At 38.6% G+C, this 19,060-nt stretch overlaps 1 non-coding gene across 1 annotated transcript; it reads left to right on the top strand.

Moving 5' to 3' along the window:
* The first annotated feature begins 3,349 nt into the window (after positions 1-3,349).
* LOC131822328 (U6 spliceosomal RNA) lies at positions 3,350-3,456 on the top strand. The gene has a single exon (XR_009350205.1). It is a non-coding gene; the product is annotated as a U6 spliceosomal RNA (small nuclear RNA).
* The last annotated feature ends 15,604 nt before the right edge of the window (positions 3,457-19,060 follow it).

Below are 19,060 nucleotides of genomic sequence, written 5' to 3'. Positions count from 1 at the left end.
AAATTTCATTTTACTTTACCCCCCCCGAGGATATATATTCCCTAATTCAATATGAATCTCATTAGGAATAATAATTATCATGATAAATATGCTGATTTTTCTTCTATTTTTTTTTAGGGAAGTATCCTTTACTGTTGACCATAAAGAAACTTAAGCAAGTCTGTCTTATTCAAAATTTGCATGCTGCTTTCTTATGAAACTAGATTATAGAGTTGTATGAAATAAATTCATGCAGTTAAGACATTTATGTTTGGAAAACTGGGTGGTCAGTTTAGTATTTCAAAAGAAGATTTTAAATTTAAACCTTAAAAATGAGCTCTTTCAGCCTTATTTATAGACCATCCTTCATGCTTCATAAGTATTCCTTCATTGTAAACTAAGTAATAGATATTGTCACAGTGTATATAACTAAAATGGATTTTATATTCTATTATTTCAGAGTTAGTTGCAGTTTCTACTTCCTTACTTCCTTTTTTGAAAAATAGATTAATTCTACAAAAAGTTTTTTCCAGCTTTATTGAAAAATAATCGACATATTATAATTTGTAAATTTAAGAAATGATTTCTTATAACACTGCAAACTTAACATTGTGTAAATTTTGTACAATTTGATAAATTGGTATACATCTGTATTGCAATATAATCTACATAAAAATGTTAATACATCTACTATCTCATATAGTTGCCACTGTTTTTATGCATGTATCGTAAGGAATTTTAAGATCTACTCTCTTAGCAACTTTTATGTATATAGTACAGTAGAGATAAACTTCAGAGGTCTTGTGGGTTTTGTTCCATAGCACCTCAATAAATCGATTATCTCAATAAACTAAGTCAAATTATTATTATTTTTTGGTTTCCCAGTGCGTATAAAAAATAAACACTATACTGTACTGTTCAAAAGCATTATATCTTTAAATAAAATCAATGCATATACCTTAAGTAAACTAGTTCTGAGTAGTTAGTGGGTCATAATTACTGATCACAGATCACCATAACAAATACAATAATAATGAAAAAACTTGAAATATTGCAAGAATTACCAACATGTGACAGAGAGACACAAAATGAACAAATGTTATTAGAAAAATGGAGGCAGCAGACCTATTTTATACAAGATTGCTATAAACTTTCAACTTGTAAGAATGTGATATATACAAAGTTTAATAAAGGGAAGCACAATAAAAAAGTATGTATATATTATTATCTATGATCATCATGTTGTACATTAGATTCCCAGAACTTTTTCATATTATAGTTGCAAGTTTGTACACTTTGACCACCTTACTCCACCCCAGGTTCACCCCTTGTCAACTCAACTCTAAGTTTCCATTAGTTTGCCTTTTCTTCAGATTCTGTGTGTAAGGGATATCATAATACATAAATTAAAAATATATATATATAATCTTTGAAATATTTCACTTAGTATAATACCTTCAAGATCCATCCATGCTGTTGTAAATGGCAGTATTTCTTAATTTTTCATGGTTAAGTAGTATTCCATAGTACATATTTACCATTCTTATTTTATTCATTCATCCATTAATGGATACTGAAGTTATTTCCATCTCTAGCTTAGAGTTAATAATTTTATAATGAACATAAGAGTGCAGATATGGGGGCGCCTGGGTGGCTCAGTGGGTTAAGCCGCTGCCTTCGGCTCAGGTCATGATCCCAGGGTCCTGGGATCGAGTCCCACATCGGGCTCTCTGCTCAGCAGGGAGCCTGCTTCCTCCTCTCTATCTGCCTGCCTCTCTGCCTACTTGTGATCTCTGTCTGTCAAATAAATAAATATAATCTTTAAAAAAAAAAGAGTGCAGATATGTCTTCAAATAGTGACTTCGTTTCCTTTAGATATATACCTAGAAGTGGGATTTCTGAATCATATGGTAATTTTACTTTTAATAATATGAATCATCTCCATACTGTTTTCCATACAAATTTATATCCCTATCACAGTGCATAACTTCCCCATTTTCCCCAATATTTACCAAAATTTGTTAGTTTTAATTTTTTGGTAATATATATTCTAATAGATAGTAATATCTTGCTGTGTTTTCCAGAGGTAAACAACAACAACATAATGACTTTGCCCTGAGTTTTTACGTTGAGCCCTTTTTAATGCTCCTGTTGGTCATTTATATAACTTTTTTGAAAAAAAGTCTATTGAGATCCTTTTGCTATTTTTAAAATTATATATTTTTTTATTTGTATCTGTTGGTTATTAACCTCTTTTCAGATATAAGATTTGTAAGTATTTTCTTCCATTCTGTGGATTGTGTTTTTATTCTCTGTCTCTCTCTCTCTCTTTTTTTTTTTTGGCAATGCAGAAACTTTAGTTTGATGTAATATCATTTATTTATTTTTGGTTTTTTTTGCTTGTGTTTTTGGTCTGGTATCCAAAAAACTATTGGCAAGACCAATGTCAAGGAGTATTTTTCCTATGTTTTCCTTTAGGAAATTTAGTTTCATGCATCACATTTAAGTCTTTAATCTATTTCAAGTTAAGATTTATGAGTGATATAAGGCTCCAGTTTCATACTGTTTTATGTGACTTCAGTTTTAAATATCATTTATTGAACAGACTATCTTTACCCATTACATATGTTGGCCCCTGTCAAATATTAGGTGACTGTATGAAAGGATTTATTTCTGGACTCTCAATTCTGTTCTGCTTCTTTATTGGTCTGTTTTTATGCCAGTATACTTTATTGTTTTGAGCATGGGGGCTTTGTAATATAATTTCAAATCAAGAAGTGCAATTTCTCTTCTTCATCCTTTCTCAGAACTGCTTTGATTATTTGTTGTCTTTTATGGTCCTTTATATATTTTAGGATTCTTTACTTACTACTGTAAAAAAATAATATTGGATTTTTAAAAAATATTTTTAATTTATTTATTTGACAGAGAGAGATGACAAGCAGGCAGAGAGGCAGGCAGAGAGAGAGAGGAGGAAGCAGGCTCCCTGCTGAGCAGAGAGCCTGATGCAAGGCTCGATCCCAGGACCCTGGGATCATGACCTGAGCCGAAGGCAGCGGCTTAACCCACTGAGCCAACCAGGCGCCCCTAACTTTGGATTTTTGGTAGGAATAGAATTTACAGATGGTTTCCGGTAGTATGGACATTTTAACAATGTTAATTCTTACCGTTCATAAATATGGGCTATCTTTCCATTTGTATCTCCTTCAATTTCTTTATCAATGTCATAGTTTATGGGGTACAGATCTTTCATCTTCTTAGTTAAATCTTTTCCTAAGTATTTTATTATTTTTGATACTATTGTGAATTAGATTGTTTTCTTTATTTTTTCAGATAGTTCATCATTAGAGTGTTAAAATGCCCCTGTCTTGTGCTTACTTTGGCAGCACATATACTAAAATTGGAATTATGCAGAGAAGATTAGCGTGATCACTGAACAAGGATGACATGAAAAACTGGGAAGCATTCCATATTAAAAACAAAACAAAACAAAAAAATTCTTGTCTTTTATATATTGATCTTGTATTTAGCAGCTTTACTAAATTTGTTTATTGAAATGTTTTTTGTGAAGTTTTTAGGATTTTTTTACATGTAAGTTCATGTTATCCAAAAGAAGAAAATTTTACTTCTTCCTTTTTTTTTGGAGTCTTTTATTTCTTTGTGCTCCTTGTTTCTCTGGCTAGGACATCCAGTACTATGTCAAATGAGAGTAGTGAAAGTGGACACACTTGTCTTGTTTCTGATCTTTAAGGGGAAAACTATCAAACTTTTTTGATTGAATATGAGATTAGCTCTGGGATTGCAATATGTGTTTTTTTTAATGGATTTTTAAAATTTTTTTATAAACATATAATGCGTTTTTATCCCTAGGGATACAGGTCTGTGAATCACCAGGTTTACACATTTCACAGCACTCACCATAGCACATACCCTCCCCAATGTCCATACCCCCACCATCCTCTCCCAACACATCTCCCCCCAACAAACCTCAGTCTCTTTTGTGAGATTCAGTCTTTTATGGTTTGTCTCCCTCCCAATCCCATCTTCTTTTATTTTTCTTTTCGTACCCCCCAAACCACCTATGTTGCATCTCCACTTCATCATATCAGGGAGATCATATGATAGTTGTCTTTCTCAGATTGATTTATTTCGCCAAGCATAATACCCTCTAGATTCATCCACGTCATCACAAATAGCAGGATTTCATTACTTTTGATGGCTGCATAGTATTCCATTGCACATATATACCACATCTTATTTATTGATTCATCTGTGGAAGGACATTTAGATTCTTTTCATAGTTTAACTATTGTGGACATTGCTGCTATAAACATTTGGGTTTATGTGCCCCTTCAGAATTCCACGTTTGTATATTTAGGGCATATACCCAGTAATACAATCACTGGGTCATAGGGTAGTTCTATTTTCAGCGTTTTGAGGAACTTCCACGCCGTTTTCCGGAGTGGTTGCACCAGCTTGCATAACCATGTACAGTGTAGGAGGGTTCCCCTTTCTCCACATCCTCGCCAGCATCTGTCATTGACTGACTTGTTCATTTTAGCCATTCTGAAAGGTGTGAGTTGGTATCTCATTCTGGTTTTTATTTGTATTTCCCTGATGCCGAGTGATGTGGAGCATTTTTTCATGTGTCTGTTGGCCATTTGGATGTATTCTTTGCAGAAATGTCTGTTCATGTCCACTGCCCATTTCTTCATTGGATTATTTGGTCTTAGGGTGTTGAGTTTGATAAGCTCTTTATAGATTTTGGATACTGGCCCTTTATCCGGTATGTCATTTGCAAATATCTTCTCCCATTCTGACAGTTAACTTTTGGCTTTGTTAACTGTTTCCTTTGCTGTGTAAAAGCTTTTTGATCTGATGAAATCCCAGTAGTTCATTTTTGCCCTTGCTTCCCTTGCCTTTGGCGATGTTCCTAGGAAGAAGTTGCTGCTGCTGAGGTCAAAGAGGTTGCTACCTGTTCTCTCCTCAAGGATTTTGATGGATTCCTTTCTCACATTATGCTTCTTCATCCATTTCCAGTCTATTTTCATGTATGGTGTAAGGAAATGGTCCAATTTCATTTTTCTGCATGTGGCTGTTCCATTTTCCCAACACCTTTTGTTGAAGAGGCTGTCTTTTTTCCATTGGACATTCCTTCCTGTTTTGTTGAAGATTAGTTGACCACAGAGTTGAGGGTGTATTTCTGGGCTCTCTATTCTGTTCCATTGATCTATGTCTGTTTTTGTGACAGTTCCCTACTATCTTGATGATGACAACTTTGTAATAGAGCTTGAAGTCTGGAATTGTGATGCCAACAACTTTGGCTTTCTTTTTCAATATTCCTCTGGCTACTCGAGGTATTTTCTGGTTCCATATAAATTTTAGGATTATTTGTCCCATTACTTTGAAAAAAATGAATGGAATTTTGATAGGGATTGCATTAAATGTGTAGATTGCTTTAGGTAGCATACACATTTTCACAATATTTGTTCTTCCAATACAGGAGCATGGAACATATTTCCATTTCTTTGTGTCTTCTTCAATTTCTTTCATGAGCACTTTAGAGTTTTCTGAGTATAAATTCTTTGTCTCTTTGGTTAGGTTTATTCCTAGGTATCTTAGGGTTTGGGGTGCAATTGTAAATGGGATTCACTCCTTATTTTCTATTTCTTCTGTCTTGTTGGTATAAAAAAAATGCAACCAATTTCTGTGCATTGATTTTATATCCTGACACTTTACAGAATTCCTATACAAGTTAGAGCAGATTTGGAGTGGAGTCCTTTAAGTTTTCCACATACAGTATCATATCATCTGCAAACAGTGATAGTTTGACTTCTCTTTTGTCAACTGGAAAAATTTGAATGACTTTAATTTCTTTTTGTTGTCTGATTGCTGAGGCTAGGACTTCTAGTACGATGTTCAACAGCAGTGTCATGATAACGGACATCCCTGCCATGTTCCTGACACTAGCGGAATAGGATTGAGTTTTTCTCCATTGAAAATGGTATTTGCGGTGGGTTTTTCATAGATGGCTTTGATAATATTGATAATATGTGCCCTCTATCCCTACACTTTGAAAGTTTTAATCAGGAAAGGATACTGCACTTTGTCAAATGCTTTTTCAGCATCTATGGAGAATATCATGTGGTTTTTGTTCTTTCTTTTATTAATGTGTTGTATCACATTGATTGATTTGCAGATGCTGAACCAACCTTGTAGCCTTGGAATAAATCCCACTTGGTCGTGGTGAATAATCCTTTTAATGTACTGTTGAATCCGATTGGCTAGTATTTTGGTGAGAATTTTCGCATCTGTGTTCATCAAGGATATTGGTCTGAAGTTCTCTTTATTGATGGGATCCTTGTCTGGTTTGGGGATCAAGGTAATGCTGGCCTCGGAAAAAAAGAGTTTGGAAGTTTTCCTTCCATTTCTATTTTTTGGGAACCGTTTCAGGAGAATAGGAATTAATTCTTCTTTAAAAGTTTGGTAGAATTCCCCTGGGAAGCCATCTGGCCCGGGGCTTTTGTTTGTTTGGAGATTTTTGATGACTGTTTCAATCTCCGTACTGGTTATGGCTCTGTTCAGGTTTTCTATTTCTTCCTGGTTCAGTTGTGGTAGTTTATATGTCTCTAGGAATGTACCCATTTCTTCCAGATTTTTGAATTTGTTGGCGTAGAGTTGCTCATAGTATGTTCTTATAATTGTTTGTATTTCTTTGGTGTTGGTTGTGATCTCTCCTCTTTCATCCATGATTTTATTTATTTGGATCCTTTCTCTTTTCTTCTTGATAAGTCTGGAAAGGGGTTTATCAATCTTATTAATTCTTTCAAAGAACCAGCTCCTAGTTTCATTAATTTGTTCTATTGTTTTTTTTTTTTTTTGTTGGTAGTGTTTTGTTTTGTTTTGTTGGTTTCTATTTCATTGATTTCTGCTCTGATCTTTATTATTCCTCTTCTCTTGCTGGGTTTAGGATTTCTTTGTTGTTCTTTCTCCAACGCCTTTAGGTGTAGGATTATGTTGTGCATTTGAGATCTTTCTTGTTTCTTGAGAAAGGCTTGTACAGCTTTATATTTTTCTCTCAGGACTGCCTTTGCTGTATCCCACAGATCTTGAACACTTTTGTTTTCATTATCATTTTTTTCCATGAATTCTTTCAATTCTTCTTTAATTTCCTGGTTGACCAATTCATTTTTTAGAAGGATGTGGTTTAGTCTCCATGTATTTGTGTTTTTTCCAAGTTTCCTCTTGTGATTGAGTTTTAGTTTCAGAGCACTGTGGTCTGAGAATATGCAGGGGATGATCCCAATCTTTTGATAATGGTTGAGATCTGATTCATGACCCAGGCTGTGGTCTATTCTGGAGAATGTTCCATGTGCACTAGAGAAGAATGTGTATCTGTTATTTTGGGATGGAATGTGTTGAATATACCTGTGATGTCCATCTTGTCCAGTGTGTCATTTAAGGCCTTTTTCCTTGTTGATCTGTTGCTTGGATGATCTGTCCATTTCAATGAGGGGAGTGTTAAATTCCCCTACTATTATTTTATTATTGTCAATGTGTTTCTTTTATTTTGTTATTAATTGGTTTATTTAGTTGGCTGCTCCCATGTTAAGGTCATAGATATTTAAAATTGTTAGGTGTTCTTGTTGGACAGACCCTTTGAGTATGATAATGTGTCCTTCCTCATCTCTTATTATAGTCTTTGGCTTAAAATCTAATTGATCTGATATAAGGATTGCCACCCAAACTTTCTTCTGATGTCCATTAGCATGGTACATTGTTTTCCACCCCCTCTCTTTAAATCTGGGGGTGTCTTCGGGTCTATGATGAGTTTCTTGGGCAGCATATTGATGGGTTTTGCTTTTTATCCATTCTGATACCCTGTGTCTTTTGATTGGTGCATTTAGGCCATTTACATTCAGGGTAACTATTGAGAGATATGAATTTAGTGGCAATTGTATTGCCTATAATGTGACTGTTACTGTATATTGTTTCTGTTCCTTTCTGATCTACTACTTTTAGGTTCTCTCTTTGCTTAGAGGACTCCTTTCAATATTTCCTGGAGAGTTGGTTTGGTGTTTGCAAATTCTTTCAGCTTTTGTTTGTCCTGGTAGCTTTTTAATCTCTCCTTCTATTTTCAATGATAGCCTAGCTGTATATAGTATTCTTGGCTGCATATTTTACTCACTTAACACTCTGAAGATATCATGCCAGGTCTTTATGGCCTGCCAGGTCTCTGTGGTTATGTCTGCTGCCAATCAAACGTTTTTACTGTTGTACAATACAGACTTCTTCTCCCAGGCTGCTTTCAGGATTTTCTCTTTGTCGTTAACAGTTGTAAATTTTACTATCAGGTTACGGGGTGTGGACCTATTTTTATTGATTTTGAGGGTCATTCTTTGCATCTCCTGGATTTTGATGTTTGTTCCCTTTGCCATATTAGGGAAATTCTCTACAAAAATTCTCTCCAATATACCTTCTGCTCCCCTCTCTCTTTCTTCTTCTTCTGGCATCCCAATTATTCTAATGTTTTGTCGTATTATGTTCTCACTTATCTCTCAAATTCTCTCCTCATGGTCCAGTATTTGTTTGTCTCTCTTTTGCTCAGCTTTTTATTCTCCATCATTTGGTCTTCTGTATCACTAATTCTTTTGCCTCATTTATCCTAGCAGTAAGAACTTCCATTTTTATTGCACCTCATTAATAGCTCTTTTGATTTCAACTTGGTTAGATTTTAGTTTTTTTATTTCTCTAGAAAGGGTTTTTATCTCTCTGGAGAGGGTTTCTCTAATATCTTCCATGCCTTATTCGAGCCCAGCTAGAACCCTGAGAGTTGTCATTCTGAACTCTAGTTCTGTCATATTACCAATGTCTGTTTTGATTAGGTCCCTAGCCTTTGGTACTGCCTCTTGTTCTTTTTCTTGTGATGAGTTTTTCCACCTTGTCATTTTGAGAAGATAAGAATATATAAAGGAGCAAATAAAATGCTAAAAGGGTGGCAAAGACCCCAGGAAAATGTGCTTTAACCAAATCAGAAGAGACCCCAAGTTGTGGGAGAACAAAAGGGGATAAAAAAGAAGTTCTAGGGGAAAAAAAGGTTTAAAAAAAAGAAAACAAGGAAAAAAATATTACAAAAGAAAAAATTATATATATACTAGACTTGTGATAGAACAGGGTCACTCACTTAGTTTTGGGAGAATTTTGGTCTCTTAGAAGCAACTACCTCCAAAGATTTTAAAGGTTGAAAAACATATAAGGGTAGGCACAATGACAGGATGGAAGAAGCCTATAAAAATGAGTTAAAAAATTTAATTTCTAAAAAATAAGTTGATAGAGCAAGTTGGTGGGGACAATAAAGAAAAATAAACTGGAGAGAATTTGCTCAGGCTGGACACTAGAACAATCTTGGAGCTAGATTTAGGGTATATTTTGGTCTATTAGGAGAAGTTATACCTCAAATTATTTAGAAGAAAAAACCCTATGTGTACAAAAATATATAGTTAGATACAATGGAGGATAAAATATGACTATAATAATGAAGGTTCAAAATAGATTATTATTTTTGTAAGATATTTTTAAAATAAATTCGTTAAAAAATCATTGAAAGACGAATGGGTAAAAGTTAAAAAAAAATTAGCAGAAGAAAAAAGAAAAAATATATAACTGCAAGACTAAAGAATCATTGGGAGAAAGCCATGAATTCCTTGTTTTGCTTTCTCCTCCTCTGGAATTCCACTGTTCTCTTTAGTAAGTGAAGTTGATCTTGGCTGGGTTTCTTGTTGGTCTTCTGGGGAAGGGGACTTTTGTATTGATTCACAGGTGTCTTTGCCCGAGATGGATTTATCCTGCCCTTACCTAGGGTAGGGCTAAGTAATCCGGGAGCTTTTGATCCCTGAAGGCTTTCTGTAGAGGTCTGGATGATGAAATGATAATGGCGGTCTCACAATCCGGCCCAGAGGAGTGGAGAGCTCAGGGCCCTGCTCCTCAGTGCACCTTCAGAGAAAAGTGCTTAATCACTCCCATCTTCCCGGCCTCTGGCCATGCTTGGAGAGAAGCACTCTGTCATTCGCACGTGGAGAAATGTCATTGGTCATTCTCATCTCCCTGGCCTCTGGCCATGCTTGGAGAAAAGAGCTCAATTACTCCTTTCTCCCTGGCCCTTGGCCATGCTCCAAGCTCACCCTGCCTATGCCTGGTTCAAAGTAACCCTGGGTTGAGAGCTCACTCCTCAGCTTTGTCTCTGTAGCTGGCTTCCCCACTCTAATACCTGTGAGTTCTGTGACACTCAGATACCCCTGGTCCTTCTGTGACCCTGAGGGACCTGGGGCTATGCTGAGCCCACTTGGGCTTCACTCTGGTTTAGCCTCTGGGGTGATATCCTTCAGTGGATCAAACTTAAAAAGTCCTGATTTTGTGCTCAGTTTCTCCACAGCTTGCCGGGAGCTGCCCCACCCCCCCCGCGGTCTACCTTCCGGTTCTTTGGGTTCACTTTTCCGCCGGTTCTACCTTTCAGAAAGTGATCAATTTTCTGTTTCTAGAATTGTAGCTCTCCTTCTCTTTGATCTCCCATTGGACTTGTAGGTGTTTGCAATGGTTCGATAAGCTATCTAGCTGATCTCCTGCAACCTGATGTCGTCTCAGCCTGCTACTTCTCCGCCATCTTGAATCCTTCCACGGAATATGTGGTTTTTATTGTGTTGATGTGTATCCTTTCTGTACCCAGTTTGGTGAGTATTTTTATTATGAAAGGGTGTTGAATTTTGTCAAATGCCTTTTCTGCATATATTGAATTGATCATATGAGTTTTTATTGATCATTCTATTAATATAATGCATCACATTTACTGATATGTGCTGGTGAATTCAGTTTTGTAGCATTTTGTAGAGAATTTTTACATTTTTTATTTATCAGGGATATGATCCAGTAGTTCTTTTTGTTGCTGATTTGAAAAGTGCCTCGGAGTATTTCAACCACTTCAACTTTGGGGAAGGGTTTTAAAAGTGTTTGTATTATTTCTTCTTAAAATGTTTGGTAGAATTCACTGTGGACATCATCTGATTCTGGACTTTTATTTGTTAGAAGGTTTTTATTACGGATTCAATCTCCTTACCCCTTATTGGTCTGTTCACATTTTTTATGTCCTTATGATTCAGTCTTAATAGGTTGTATGTGCCTAGGAATTTGTCCATTTCCTCTAGGCTTTTGATTTGCTGGCCTTTAACTGTCTGTTATCTTTTATATTTCTGTGGTATCTGTTATAATGTCTCCTTTTACATTTCTAATTTTATTGAGTCTTCTCTTTTTTCTGAGTTAGTCTAGCTGTCTTTTTTTATTTATCATTACCAAGTCTAATTTTATTTACCATTTAAAAAAACTTTCTAGTTTTTTAATTCTATATTTCATTTATTTCTGCCCTAATTTTTATGTTTTTCCTTCCTTTTGCTACTTTTAAGTTTACTTTGTTCTTTCTGTACATTTTTTGAGCTGTTATATTGTTCTTTATTTGAAATCTTTTTTATATACATTTATAGCTATAAAATTTCCTTTTATAACTGCTTTGCTGCTTCTCATAATTTTTTGGTATATATTTTTTATTTTCCTCAAGATGTATTTTTATTCCCACTTTGTCTTCTTTTATTGATTTTTTGTTTGTTTAAAAATGTGTATGTCTGTGTATTTTTAAATTTTCCAAATTTCCTTCTGTATTGATTTCTAGCTTCATATTATTTTGGCTGGAAATATACTCGATATGCTTTCGATATTATTGATTTTGGTGGGACTCTTGTTTTGTGGTTTAAAATGTGATCTATCCTAGACAATTTTCCACGTGTGTTTGAGAATAATATAATAAATATAATAAATGATACTATTGGATGGAATATCCTGTAAATATGTTAGGTTCATTTGACATAGTTCTTGTTTGTTTGATTTGTTTTGTTTTGTTTGTTTGTTTGTTTGAGAGAGAGCAGGGCAGAGAGAATGAGCAAGGGGTAAGGGCAGAGACAGAGGGAGAAGATTCCCTCCTGAGCAGGGAGCCCAATGGGGAATTCTATCTCAGGACCCTGGGATCACGACCTGAGCCAAAGGCAAAGGCTTAACTGACTGAGCCACCCAGGTGTCCAGGCATAGTGTTTAAATTCACTATTTTCTTATTGATTTTCTGTCTGGATGATCTATCCATATGTAACAGTGGGGTATTATTGTCCCCAGATACTATTGTATTGCTATTTATTTCTCCTTTTTGTTTTGTTAGTATTTGTTTTATATATTTATGTGGCTCAATATTAGGTACATGATATTTACAGTTACTGTATGGATGAATTGATGACACTTTTCTTATTGTATAATGTCTGTGGTGATTTTTAGCTTATATAAACCCTATTTTGTCTGTTATAGTTATTGCTACCCTTGTTTTCTTTTGTTATCATTAGCTTGGAATATCTTTTTCCATCCCTTTACTCTCTGCCCATGTGTGTCCTTAAAGCTAAAGGTATTCTTTTATACACAACATATTGTTGGATCTTGTGTTTATTGTTTGTCTTTTTAATCTATTCTAGCCTTTCTATGATTTCCAACTGGATGATTCCATTCACTTACAGTTAAAGTAATTATTGATAGGTAAAGACTTAACTATTGCCTTTCATTCTTTTTATATTTCATGATTTATTTAAATTTTAGTTAATATATAGTGTAATATTAGTTTCAGGAGTAGAATTTAGTAATTTGCCATTCACATATACCATTCAATGCTCATCACAAGTGACCTCCTAATAATTATTACTGACTTAGCCCATTCCCCTGCCCATCTCCCCTCCAGAAACAATCAGTTTGTTACTTATAGTTAAGTGTATTATGGCTTGCCTTCCCCTCCCTTTTTTTTTTAAATTTTTTTCTTTCCCCAGTGTTTATCTGTTTTGTTTTTCTGTTAATTGTTTGCTCTTTTTTAGACGCTCTGCTCTTTATTTCCTGTATTGTTGTCTTTGTTAATCTGATGACTTTTTGTGGCAGTATGTTTTAACTTATTTAACAAAATCTTTTGTGTATCTACTACATATTTTTTTATACCTACCATTAAGGTTATATAAAATATGTTAGTTATAACATTCCATTTTATGTTGAAAACAACTGAACTTCAATAGTGTACAGAAAATTTATACTTCTATAACAAGAGGTTATTGATGTTTTTACATTTAGATCATTTTTATATTGTACATTTAATAACAAATGATTGCAGTTATAGTTATTTTTAATAAGCTTGTTTTTTAACTTTTAAACTAGACTAGTAAATGATTTCTATATCACCATTACAATATTGAAGAATCTGGTTTTGACTATACATTTACCTTTAGCAATAAATAAGGAGCTATCCATGCATCCATGTTGTCATCTTGATAACATCACCGTCCCCAAATCTTCAGTAAGTGTTACTTTATATTTATATATTTTTTTAAGATTTTGTTTATTTGACAGAGAGAGAGAGAGCTCAAGTTGGCAGAGTGGCAGGCAGAGGAAGATCTAGAGGCAGGCTTATTACCCAGCAGTGAGCCCGATGCAGGTCTTAATCCCAGGACCCTGGGATCACGACCTGAGCCAAATGCAGCTGCTTAACCGATTGAGTCACCCAGGGACCCCTAAATTTTACTTTAGTTAATATATGACCATTTTTTATTTCTACTAATAGATACATCAATTTTATTGCTTTTAATATTAAGGTCTTCTCCTTAACATCATTATCATCTATTCATCTATTTCTTTTTCATTTTAAAAGTGTTGTTTACATTTGTGGTGGTAAGTATGTAATTCATGTATGTGATGGTATGTAAGTAATTCAAATATGAATTTTAAACTCTAGATCATATGCTCCATTGTGGCAGATATTTGTCTTATTCATCCCACCCACAAAAAATTAGTACTAAATAGGTCTTTGTTGATTGACTGAATAAATTAAGTGTTCTGACACTAGCATAGCTGACCAAACCAGAGATCAAGGAGAAAATATAATGATTGTCAAATGGGTGAACCTGAGATAAAAAGACATTTTAGCTTCGTTACTTTGATATACACTCTGGATAACATTCCAACTCTGCATGGATTTTTGGAAAGCAAACAACTCCTCTCCTAAATAATAAATGTATTAATTGCCTTCCTTATGAGTCCTGACAGCAGTCAGCTTTGTGGGTTTCTGATTCCATTTCAAGAGGTTGAATGTCTGTTTGATTTATGTCATAGGCAACAGTGTCATGAGGAAAGACTTGTAGGATAAAATTTCTTAAAGAAGGGAACACAGATGGCTGCCTATGGACTGTGAGGTGGGTGTTAATGAAAATGCATTGAGCAGTAAGGGAAGGGCAGCTCACAACCATAGGAAAGGTGCCCTGTGATTTTGTTTTGTTTTGTTTTGTTTTGTTTTACAAACAGATACCATTTCCCCTCCCCATGGAAATTTTCAAATTTACTTTTCTCTAACAACCACAAATACTTGGGACATTATGAACACAATATGGGCCTTAAAGGATAAAAATAAACAAAAATTTAAGTAAATGTTAAGTGTTTATCATTATTTCAGCCATGTTTTTCTATGTTTAACTTCTCAAAGAAATTACACAGTCTGGTTTCTAAATATTATACCAGGCTGTTAAACCAATGCAAAGGGTTTTATGGAATTTTCTATAACACCATCTAGATTTTCTACATTGGCTGTCACTCCTGAAAATTCTCAGTTTATAAAGTGCATGCATTGAAACAGCATATATTTACATTATACTAAATATTCACTGGTTATTTACCTGGTTTATTACTGTATTTTGATCCTTTCTAATTGTTCACTTTTCTCCATGTTTCCCCCTTATTTCTACAAATGTTAATCCATCACATGTTATGTAAAGTGAAACAAAGGGGAACAGCTGTTACTAGAAAGGATTAATAGGTGATTTGATGTTACTCTGTGAGATATTAAGTAATAGGCAAGGTATTTCCATATCATCATTTTAATATATTTCAGTAATACAGCATAGTTGTTATGCTTTAATTAAACCTTCATTAAGTCTTTATATATATATATATATATATATATATATTTCCTGACTCAACAGTCCGCCCTTCATGTCCCATTCAAAACCCACTCATTTTATGGAATAACTGTTTTATATTCCCAGTACGATCTTCATTCAACTTATTGCTCTGATGTGCTCCTTTGGCAGCACATATATTAACTTATTGTTCTGGGTATACAAAAGGATAGGAATAGAATATTTTGTAATATGATATTTTGTCCTTTCTGCACTACAGAGTCTGTGTAAGCATTCTTAGATCAGAGACCTAGGAGGAGTTCCAAATTGAAGAAAAACAAACAGAATAAAAGAAAATGTTCTCAGCCCTTTCTTGTAGTTTCATTTGCAGGAACCACAAAAGCAAAGATATTAAAAATTTTTTTCTTATATTTTAAAATTAAGTTTACAATTTTTATTGGATTATGCTCCCTTAAACTCATCTGATACCATGAATAGAAAACCCAAGCAATCCACCAAACATTCATTCATGTTGTTGCCTTTGAACATATTGCCTTTAAAATTTTTACAGAGTAGTCTCATCTGTAGAGTAGATGAGCCTTGACTCAAAAGTGTCATCAAAGACTGTGGTGACACTTGTCTTGCCACCCGCCCGCTGTTCGTGCCATGGCAGGCTCTCCTGCTTCACGACCGTTACCCGACAGCAAGGCCAAGGGCTCCTTCTCTCCTCCCAGGGCGGTGTGCTGTGCCTTCCCCAGATATGCTACTGGGGAGTGCAGTCACAGACCTGTCCCTTTCCTTAAGGCTGTTTCCTCGGGCTTAACCACACTTCTCTCCCAGGCAGAGGGGATGCCCGGGCTAAGAGGATTTCGCTCCATACGGGTTTCTCCCACCATGCTTCGGAAACTATGTTAAGGCAAGCAGCATCAGCATCCCACAGAACCGACACTGATTTACCAGCGAATGCTGTGCTTTCCCAGAGGGGATGCAGGAACAAAGAGGCTTTTGCTCTATGCGGGTTTCTCCCACTGTGCTGTGAATACAAGGTTAAGGCAAGCAGCAACAGCAGCCAGCAGAACCGACTCTGATTTCGCAGAGCCTGCTATGCACGCGGCGAGGCTTTGGGCTTGGGCGAACCGCCAACTGCACTTCACCGCTCCTTTCTCAGGAAGGCTTTGGGCGTTCGCTCTGTCGCATCAGGGAAGAAGAGCTGCGGAAGAGCTGGTGCCTCTTGGGCCTTGCTTTCGCGGGCTCTATGTTTGCGCCCTGGGTTCAACCTGCCCAGCCGAACTAAGCAGACACAGCCACAAACCGCAGCAGCGTGCGTGGCCTAGGATGGCACTCTATGCACACTACCATCTCCCGGTATAGGCAACGCTTGGCCTTTTGCTCTGGTGCTCAGGCGGACTCGGGGACTAGGCCAGTGCCTTCGACACAGGAGAGGAGAGGGGACAGGATCCCTGCACACCGCCAGTGCACTGGGATGGGGAGCTGTGCGGGACTTACCTCACTCTTTCCCCGGACACCCCGTGCCTCCGCGAACGCTTCCACATCCTGGAGGAAGATGTCATCTGACGGCCCGTTCTTTCAGGGAGCTACTTCTGCGAGTTCAGGGTGGCAAGCACATGTCTGAACCAGGGACAGGTGGCCAAGGAGCGGCTTGCCCCTTGGGCCCAGAGGCTCAGGACAGGCATGCCTTCTGCCCAGACTCCTTCCTCAGAGTGGAGCACACGCCCCTGCCCTAGTCATCCCCTCCACTCTCCTTAGCAGCCAGGCTTCCGTCTCTCCGTACAAGGCGCGGGTGACACTTGTCTTGCCACCGCCCGCTGTTCCTGACAGGACCGACTCTCCTACTTGGAGACCGTTTCTGAAAACAAGGCCAACGGCTCCTTCTCCCGGGGCAGCGTGCTGTACCTCCCCAGTCATGCTCCTGTGGAGCGCAGTGACAGACGTGTCCCTTCCTTAAGGGTCTTTCCACAGGAGCAACCACGCTTCTCTCTCTAGCAGAGGAGATACCCGGGAAATGAAGATTTCGCTCCATGCGGGTTTATTACACGGTGCTCTGGAGACTAGCTCAGGCAAGCAGCAGCAGAATCCCACAGACCCGACTCTGATTTCCCAAAGAATGCTGTGCTGAGGCGGACTCCCGGACTAGGCCAGTGCTTTCTCCAAAGGAGAGGAGAGGCGACAGGATCTCAACACACCGCCCGTGCACTCGGTTGAGGAGCGGTGACGGACTGACCCCACTCCTTCCACGGACACCGCGTGTTCCGCGAACGCTTCCACTTCCTGGAGGAAGACGACATCTGACTGCCCGTTCTTTCAGGGAGCTACTTCTGCGAGTTCAGGGTACGCGCCTGGTGTCAAGCACATGTCTGCACCAGGGACAGGTGGCCAAGGAGCTGCTTTCCCCTTGGGCTCAGGGGCCCAGGACAGGCATGCCTTCTGCCCAGACTTCTGCCTCACAGTGGAGCACGCGCCCCTGCCCTAGTCATCCCCTCGTGTCTCCTTAACAGCCAGGCATACGTCTCTCTGCACAGGGAGCAGGTGACACTTGTAACCGCCCGCTGTTCCTGACAGGACAGGATCTCCTACTTGGAGACCGTTTCCGAAAACAAGGCCCACGGCTCCTACTCTTCTCCCGGGGCAGCGTGCTGCACCTCCCCAGTCATGCTGCTGGGGAGCGTAGTGACAGACGTGTCCCTTTCCTTAAGGGTCTTTCCACAGGAGCAAGGACGCTTCTCTCTCAGACAGAGGTTATCCCCAGGCAAAGAAGATTTTGCTCCATGCGGGTTTATTACACCGTGCTGTGGAGACTAACTCAGGCAAGCAACAGCAGCATCCCACAGACCCGACTCTGATTTCCCAAAGAATGCGGTGCTTTCCCAGAGGGGATGCCCGGGCAAAGAGGCTTTTGTTGTATGCTGGTTTCTCCCACCGTGCTGCGAATACTAGGCTAAGGCAAGTAGGCCACAGAACCGACTCTGATTTCCCAACGACTGCTATGCTTTCACAGTAGTATTCAGCTTGGCGCAAACCGCACTTCGCTGCTGCTTCCACAGCAAGGCTTTTGGCGTTCGCTCTGTCACGTCAGGGAAGAAGAGCTGCAGAAGAGCTGGTGCCTCTTGGGCCTTGCTTTCCCGGGCTCTATGTTCACGCCCTGGGTTCACCCTGCCAGGCTGAACTAAGCAGACACAGCCACAACCCTGCAGTAGCATGCGTGGCCTAGGATGGCACTCTATGCACACTACCCTGCTCTGGCGCTCAGGCGGACTCGGGGACTACGCCAGTACCTTCCCCACAGGAGAGGAGAAGCGACAGGATCTCTGCACACTGCCCGTGCACTGGGATGGAGAGCAGTGAGGGACTGTCCCCACACCTTCCCTGGACACCCTGTACATCCGCGAACGCTTTCACATCTTGGAGGAAGACGTTCTTTCAGGGAGTTCTTTCTGCAAGTTCAGCGTAAGCGCCTGTTGGCAAGCACATGTCTGCACCAAACACAGGTGGCAAGGTGCTGCTTTCCCCTTGGGCCCAGGGGTCCAGGACAGGCATGCCTTCTACCCAGACTCCTTCCTCACAGTGGAGCAAGCGCCACTGACCTAGTCGTCCCCTCGTTTCTCTTTAGCAGCCAGGTTTCGGTCTCTCCGCACAGAGAGCGGGTGACACTTGTCTTGCCACCGGCTCGCTTTTCTTACCAGGGAGACTCTCCTGCTTCTCGACTGTTTCCCGAGAACAAGGCCAACGGCTCCTTCTCTTCTCCCGAGGCATCGTGCTGCACCTTCCCAAGACAAGCTCCTGGGGAGTGCAGTGACAGATGTGTCCCTTTCCTTAAGGCTGTTTCCTCAGTCGCAACCAAGCTTCTCTTTCAGGCAGAAGGGATGCCCGAGCAAAGAGGATTTCGCTCCATGAGGGTTTATTACAACGTGCTGTGGAGAATGCTGTGCTTTTCGCAGCACGGTGGGAGAAACCAGCATACAACAAAAGCCTCTTTGCCCGGGCATCCCCTCTGGGAAAGCACAGCATTCTTTGGGAAATCAGAGTCGGGGCTGTGGGATGCTGCTACTGCTTGC

The sequence above is a fragment of the Mustela lutreola genome, chromosome X, assembly GCF_030435805.1.
Source record: "Mustela lutreola isolate mMusLut2 chromosome X, mMusLut2.pri, whole genome shotgun sequence".
Classification (NCBI taxonomy): Eukaryota; Metazoa; Chordata; class Mammalia; order Carnivora; family Mustelidae; genus Mustela; species Mustela lutreola.
This window is presented reverse-complemented; position numbering and strand designations above follow the sequence as displayed.